Below are 7,518 nucleotides of genomic sequence, written 5' to 3' on the forward strand. Positions count from 1 at the left end.
GTACTATCATTTAATGCACTGAGGGGTTTGTAGGTGTTGTCTTTTTTCAAGCCTGTCTTTTTAAGGTTTTGCAGTGGATGCTGAAGCCACCTGAAATTGTACTCAATCTGGAGAACATACAAAGTGTTAGTTGAAGAGGTTGTTACTTTAAGCATCTAATACAAAAGGAAACTTATGTAGTAACTGGTGTTCACATCTTCCTCTGATTCCTTTATGCAAGTGTCTAGAAGATGCTGGGAAAATATGCAGTGCCTCACTGGTAACAGTATTAAACCTTTAATTTAAGTGTCAGGCTTGGGCAACATAAAAACTCACTTTAAAGGACTCTGGAAGAAACTCAATCATGACAATGCAGAGTTTTGTTGAGTTTGGATTGTATGTTGTCATTGTCCTCTTCACATCTACATGTAACAAAGATGAGATATAAATGAAGAAACTAGGAAACACATTTTAAACATTTCTAGAAATTGGCTGACCTGTCGCTCTCAATTACAGTGTTGGTGGCCTCCTTCCTCCCATTATGTACAGCCTCATGCAAAAAAGAGGCATCATTCTTATTGAGGATGATCTTGGCCCCTCTGTATAACAACAGTCTTACTGCTGCCCCATGACCTTCCCTAGCAGCCAGATGCAAAGCTGTGTTCTAAAAGAGATAAATATGCAGTAATATCTAATCTTATATCAGTAGATATCAGTAATATCTAATCTAATGCTAATTTTATTGCTAAAGAAACACTTCTTATAATTATAAATGTTGACAACCATGCATAATTAGCTTATAAGCTTAGCCAATTTCTAGGTTTTTCTGTAAACATTTTACATTCTCATAATTTTTTAGGATTCTTTGACAAATAGAAAGTAAACGAAAACTAAAATATCATAAGATATTCTGAAGTTAAATTAAATGATGTGATTAAGGCTCATTCACTGCTTGCTAAAAATATAATTTGTGAAGAAAAAATATTACACTAGGAAAAAATAATGGCAAATTAAAGCTATGGTCTCAAGCGTTCAAGTTAGGGTTTAAGTAAATTAGGCAAACTACCCCATCTCCATCAGTTATGTTTAGAAGTTTGATGTTAGACGTCGGCAAAGTGTCCATGGTCTGTGTGTATCCTTCAGATGCAGCATGATGAAGGCACGACCATCCTCTATAGTTACTAAACATATAAAAATAAAGTATGCATGAAAATATAGCTTTGCGCTAGATACTATTACATTTCACATTGTTCAAAAGTCTTGGCTGTTGGCTGATTTAGATTTTACCCTGGACAAAAAGGGAAGGACTTGTACCTGTGAAACAGCGCCCCCTTGCGTAGGAGAAGCTCAACTACTTTAACGTGACCTCCACGAGAGGCCAGATGCAGTGGGGTCAGCCCTTTCTCATCCCCCTCATTCAGCAGTCTGGTGTCTGTCACCATCTCCAGAAGCCTGTGGCATGTGTTGATCCTCCCATATCTCACCAGAAACAGAAAATAATGCTTAAAACGTATATGTAATTGCAGCTTTCTTTCAGTTTGTTGAGAAGACTGGCAAATGCAAATGCTTTTTAGTGTTTTCTTATTTCCATTTCTGAATCTTCACAGTAACAGTCTTACTGTGCCGCAAAATGAAGTGCAGATTTCTTCTGTTTGGACTTCTGGTCCAGCGAGACTTCTAATCCCAGCATGTTTTCACAGACTCTGGTATTCTACAGGCATAATGGAGAGGAGTACAGCCCTCAACATCCTCATCATTGAGAAACTCTATTACACTCTCGTGCTCTCTCCTAACTCTTTTCAGTGGAACTACCAGGAGAGGGCAGCAGTGGCTTAAGTTTAGGTTCTTTAAGCAAGCTGTGAGAATCAGTAATTCAGTGAAAGATGGGAAGAGTCTCTTAAAGCCCTGTACGTTTTACCTGCAGTACCTCTTTGGGTAAGTTTTTCAGACCCCTTGTTTGCAAGATGGCCAGATGCAAAAAGTTGCATCCAGATTGGTCTTTTTTTCTTCAGATAAGCTCCTACAAAACATATTTATTAGTGTTTCCTCATCATTATTTAGAGTATTATAATAAATAAGACATTAAATGTAAGACAGTGGTTCTTAACCAGAGGGCCTTAGCAAATTTCCAAGGGGTCCTCAAGATGACCTAAAAGGTTTTGACCCATTATCTATCATCTAATTTGGTGTTTTCGTTCAAAAATGACAGGCCTTTTGGAAATTGGCGTAAATCTTTAATTTTGCTATATTATCACCAAATCATGGATTCAATCTTCTTGTTTTCTTTAACACAGGTTTTGTATTTCATTTTGGAACTGATGGGTCATAGGCCTCATTGATGAGCTTATGAAACTCATTATTATTATTATTTTAAATGAGAGATTTACAAGCAATTTTTTAAAGGCCAGCCATTTTTGACTACGATCACAAGTGTAACAAAGTGGGGCCAAAAAGATACAAAGATTTAGATTTTTTTGGAGAAGTTGTTATACCCTGTGTGAGCAAAGCTTTAGTCCAATTCAATAACATTAACTAGCATTTTCAGAAAAAAAGAAAAGAAAATATAGTCTCCAGGTCAAAAAACAAAACAAAAACAGGAACATAACATGAAGGTTAAAATAAGAAAAAAACACTGTTATAATATATAAAATAATGATAATAACAAAATAATAATAATTATTATTATTATAAATAATAATGAAATATTATTATTGATGTTCATTTATTAAGGTTACCATGGGAGAGGAGTAGACTGACAGTTCTCCATGCACCACAACTTGTTGCCAGAAGAAGTGGAGAATGGCCTTTGCAGTCAGTGTCCAGCAGTAATGTCCAGCTTTATGGTAATTGTCTGAATTTCATGTTTAATTTTACAAGCATAGTTTATTCACTTACAAACATCTGCACTTGCCATACCTGTGAGAAAAGGTACTCCGAGAGTTCAAAATGATCAAAAATGGCTGCTCTGCAAATGGAAAGTAAATAAGGAGAGATATCTCAGATATGTTGGTTTGTTTAGTCTCATTCAGTCAGGTTTAGTGTTTAAGTACTTGTGTCTGGTCGGCCCCATCAGTGATGTTGATAAGGTCACACACATTATGATAAGCTGAGAGCATGACTTTAACAACCTCAGTGGCACCTTGACTACATAAAAAGTGGAGAGCAGTGGATATATCACACTGTAAAGGGAAAATATGTTACTAAAGTACCAGATTAATCATTTTCTGTTGGTGTCCATTTTATGACAAAATCCTCCATTACCTGCTGCTGTTCAATTTTTGCTCCATATGCAATGCAGAGTTTAATGATGTCAAGATTTTCTCCACATACGGCCAGGTGGAGTGGACTACTGCAAGATTTATCCACATAGTTTATATGGGTGTCAATAGACAGACCAACTTCTTCCCCTGTGAAAAATGAGAAAAGGTTTTTAGGTTCAAAGCACTAATATAATGTGTCAGGCTCAGAATACACAGTTGGTTCGGTGATACTACAACATCTCACCTTTCAGAAGATTGACGTCCATGGATTTCTTAGCTCCAGCAAAAGCAGCGGCATGAATCGGAAAATGACCAAGCTTGTTCTGACGGCAGAACTTTGCACTATGTTTGTACTAAAGTAGAGACAATAATTAAATGGTTATAATCATCAAAAAGAAAGAATAATTCAAAACATCCAGTAAGACCAGAGCCTCATGGTTGTCCAAAGAAGCAGCTAAAATGATAGGGGTGTTTCCCAACTCTACTTCCAGGTTCATATGAGTTTGTTTATGTGAGACAAGTTGCTTTCTAAACCCAAAGGTGTAATAATGTCATCTACATTGTATATTGCTTCCAATGAGAAACACAGATATGGGCAATAATATAATACAGTATGAGGCTGAATTGTAATATTAATACTGTATGATGGTGTGAGCAGACTGACCCTCCTCTAACACAAAATTTTTACCCAGGCTGACCGCCACATGTAGCGGGGACAAATGGCTGTTGTTTAGGATGTTAGGATCTGCTCCCAGAGCCAAGAAGCACAGAGCAGCTTCCTGGCTGGTCCTTCTGCACAGCCCAATGAAGAAGTGTGTTCCCTTCCTCATCCCTGGCATTGAGCTCTGCTGTGTCAAAAATGAGATTTTTAGATTTGTTTCTTTACAGCAATATTTTACATTCATATTTTGTCATTAATTCAAACTAATAAATGTCTAAAGGTGTGCTTCTGTGTACCTTGTTGTCCAGTGAACTGCACTATTAGACTGATAATGCGAAAGTGTCCCATGGATGTGGCGTAGTGCATTGGGCTGGCACCGATGTTGTCACGTATGTCCAGATGCCTGATGTACTTCTCCAGAGCGACTACATTTCCTTGCTTAGTCCACTGAGTTTAAAATTCAGTCATGAGGAATGTTAGAGCACCTGCACAAGCTGTCATCTCACAGTACTCTCAGACGGGGGAAACTAAAGGCATGGCGCATGATTTTTACCTCTCTGAAAAGTTATCAAAGATTGTGTCCTGAATTTTATGTCCTATACCATTCAAAGATTTGGAGTTAGTTTTTGTTTTCTTTCTTTCTTTTGAGATATTAATACTTTTTTTAAAAGAAGGACACATTAAATTGAATAGGAATCCTTAAAAAATATGACTGTTTTCACAAAAATATTAAGCAGCACACCTGTTTTCAACATTGATAATAAGCAAAAAATAAGCATATTAAAATGATTTCTGATGGATCATCTGGCACTGAAGACTGCAGTAATGGCTGCTAAAAAATTCAGCTTTGCCATTAAAGAAAACATTACACTTGAAATATAAAAAAAAAATTATTTTAAATTTGTACTTGAATTTGAATGTACCAATGTACATTTCAAACATTTTTACTGTTTTTCCTGCATTTTTGATCAAATAAATGCAGCCTGGGGGAGATTTCAAAATCATGCTGACCCAAAACTTTTGAGCGGTATTGTATATGTATACTTTCTCAATAAATGAGTGAATTTTGATAAGCAGACCTCAAAAATATTTGCAGATATCTGGTTGCTTTCATCCCCATCATGCTGTCATATGACTGTTGTCTAGATTTTGACTCAGTTTTGGAGATACGTGTCATTTCTGTTGTTTTTTCAGTCATCCTGCAAGTAAACTATGAAAAACAATACACACACACACGTCTTATTGCCTTTCAAACACACAAGCTTCAAACAAAAGGGTCATTTTATGGAACAGATCAGAACATCCGGTATAAACAACACACAAACAAAATTAGTTGTTGTTGAAGAGGCTGTTGATGAGTTCCATTCTTACCCATTTGGAATCTCCTCTATATTAGCTTGTGTGTGGTTTTTTTGCTATCAGTGAGTGGGTTTTTATAGTGTGGTTAGATGCGTGCTGCTTATCAGATTACACTGTTTCACTAAGAGACAGAGAGAGAGCAATATAGCCTTTACTATTTTTCTGATGCTGCCAGTTGGTTCCTAATGAGGCTTATGGGTGCATTTAGAAAAGAGCAAAAATGCAAGTTTATTGATGCCGAGAATCAAATTCCACTAGCTATATAACATTATTAAGTTTTACGTATGAAATGATATAATTGTGATTCTGTATAATTCATGTTAATTATATTTTATTTACATCATCCATCTTTTTTTCAGGTAATTCAATAAATAAAGCATTACTTGTGAGATTTGTAAATATCAATCAAGGATTTAGGAGTTAAGAGGTTACATTTTACCATCAGAGTGGTCCATTTCAGGCCCAAGATCATTTTCTGTGAGTACTAAAGATGCATAAACCCCTGGCTATGTTCATGGGCTATTACTGCTCATGAAGATAATTATTTGTGAGCGGTACGACTCAAGCCTGGAAATACAACATTGTAGTGTCTCCATACAAAATATGACAAAAACTTGTTTCATACAAACCTTTTATAAACTAAGTAGCATATGGTTAGATCCATAATAGACTTACAGTCACTACAAACATGTAATTTGGAGCTGAATTACATGTTTATATTTTCATTTAAAAAAAATCAGTTACTAAGTATCAAATGCATATTTGTGTTTTTACAGGGTCCAAGCCTGTGGAAAGTATTAAGTATCAAGACCACCATCCTGACACATGGCCTCGGGTGTTGAAGATCTGAGGGACTCTCACACACGGGCAGATTTTGAGAATAACTGAGGAAGTGCCATCAGAAAACAGACCTCTCAATGGGATAAACCACTGCCAGATACTATAGCTGGTATGGCTGACTTTGGGAAATTGGTTTAAAATAGCAGGACCGGTGGAAAGCATGGGGCGCTAATCATGGCAGGACAAGAACAAGCACTCAGCTCTAAATCAATAGGGACGGTCCTCCTGAGACAATCCAGCACCTAATAGCAGGATGCATGATACAGACAGGAACTGGATGGACTTCTGTCACATCAGGATTTTACATGGAAGCATCAGAAATCCCAAATCACAATCATGTTGTGATTTTAAATTAATTGATCATAATTTTAATTTGAAATGAATTACATTAATTTGATGGTATTTTATGTATATATAGAGTACCATACCACTTTAATGTAATATACTACGTTTTGATATTTATATTTACATCACATTTTTCATGCAGACTCATCTTACAGTCTCTTTTTCTCTCTTCAGAGACCGGGTGGTATTGAATTACTTTCCATAATCTCTGATTTTATTTCAGAGCCTTAACGATGTGAGAGCTTTGGGTGAAACTTCACCACCTCATGGGGCTCTACTGTTACAAGTACAGTAGGTTTGTCTCTCTAGTTTGTCAGCATCAACACCCAAGACATTATGGTCCTTTGCAATATGCATCTTTTTTATTTCATTGTTGCATTACTGATGTACGGTTTGAAAGAGGGAGGGACTGCGACCTCAGACTGGTGACCATCTGCCTGAAGGTTTTGTTCCATTGGCATTAGTGGCACAATATAGAAAGCGTTAAACTGTTTCTGGTCTTTAATAGCTTTGTAGTTTGAGGCAAAAGAATGATTTTATATCTATCTATCTATCTATCTATCTATCTATCTATCTGTCTATCTGTCTGTCTGTCTGTCTGTCTATATATATATATATATATATGTCTATATATATATATATATATATTATATATATATATATATATATATATATATATATATATATTAAAAAAGTGAGCCAGTTAGACTTAAAAAAAAAACAAGTTAAATATATAATTTTTTTTTTTTTTCATTGTTTGGCTTGTTTTATTTTTATTTAAGAAGAAGGGACAAAAGACTGTAAAAGTATATTATTATATATTATAATATATTAAATCTAACCATAAAATGTAACAAAAAACACATACATGATAACAAAAATAATAAGAAAAAACATTTAAGTAAAATATAATTTTAATGATTAATTAATGATTTGCTATGCAGGGACTCCTGGAAATGTCTTTTTTATGTTTTTGTTTTTATTAAACTTATAAATAATGTTATCACAAGGTGGCTTTTAGAGTTTGTTCACTTATAAGGGCAATCTTAAAAATAATTTACTGTAGAAGTTCAC

General features: G+C 35.3%; 1 long non-coding RNA gene across 1 annotated transcript; it reads left to right on the forward strand.

Annotated features, from left to right (window-relative positions):
- The first annotated feature begins 2,584 nt into the window (after positions 1-2,584).
- Positions 2,585-7,042, forward strand: LOC122136207. The gene is made up of 3 exons (XR_006154019.1): positions 2,585-2,822; positions 3,932-4,051; positions 6,036-7,042. It is a non-coding gene; the product is annotated as an uncharacterized LOC122136207 (long non-coding RNA).
- Positions 7,043-7,518: the final 476 nt, after the last annotated feature.

The sequence above is a fragment of the Cyprinus carpio genome, chromosome B2 (genome assembly GCF_018340385.1).
Source record: "Cyprinus carpio isolate SPL01 chromosome B2, ASM1834038v1, whole genome shotgun sequence".
Classification (NCBI taxonomy): domain Eukaryota; kingdom Metazoa; phylum Chordata; class Actinopteri; order Cypriniformes; family Cyprinidae; genus Cyprinus; species Cyprinus carpio.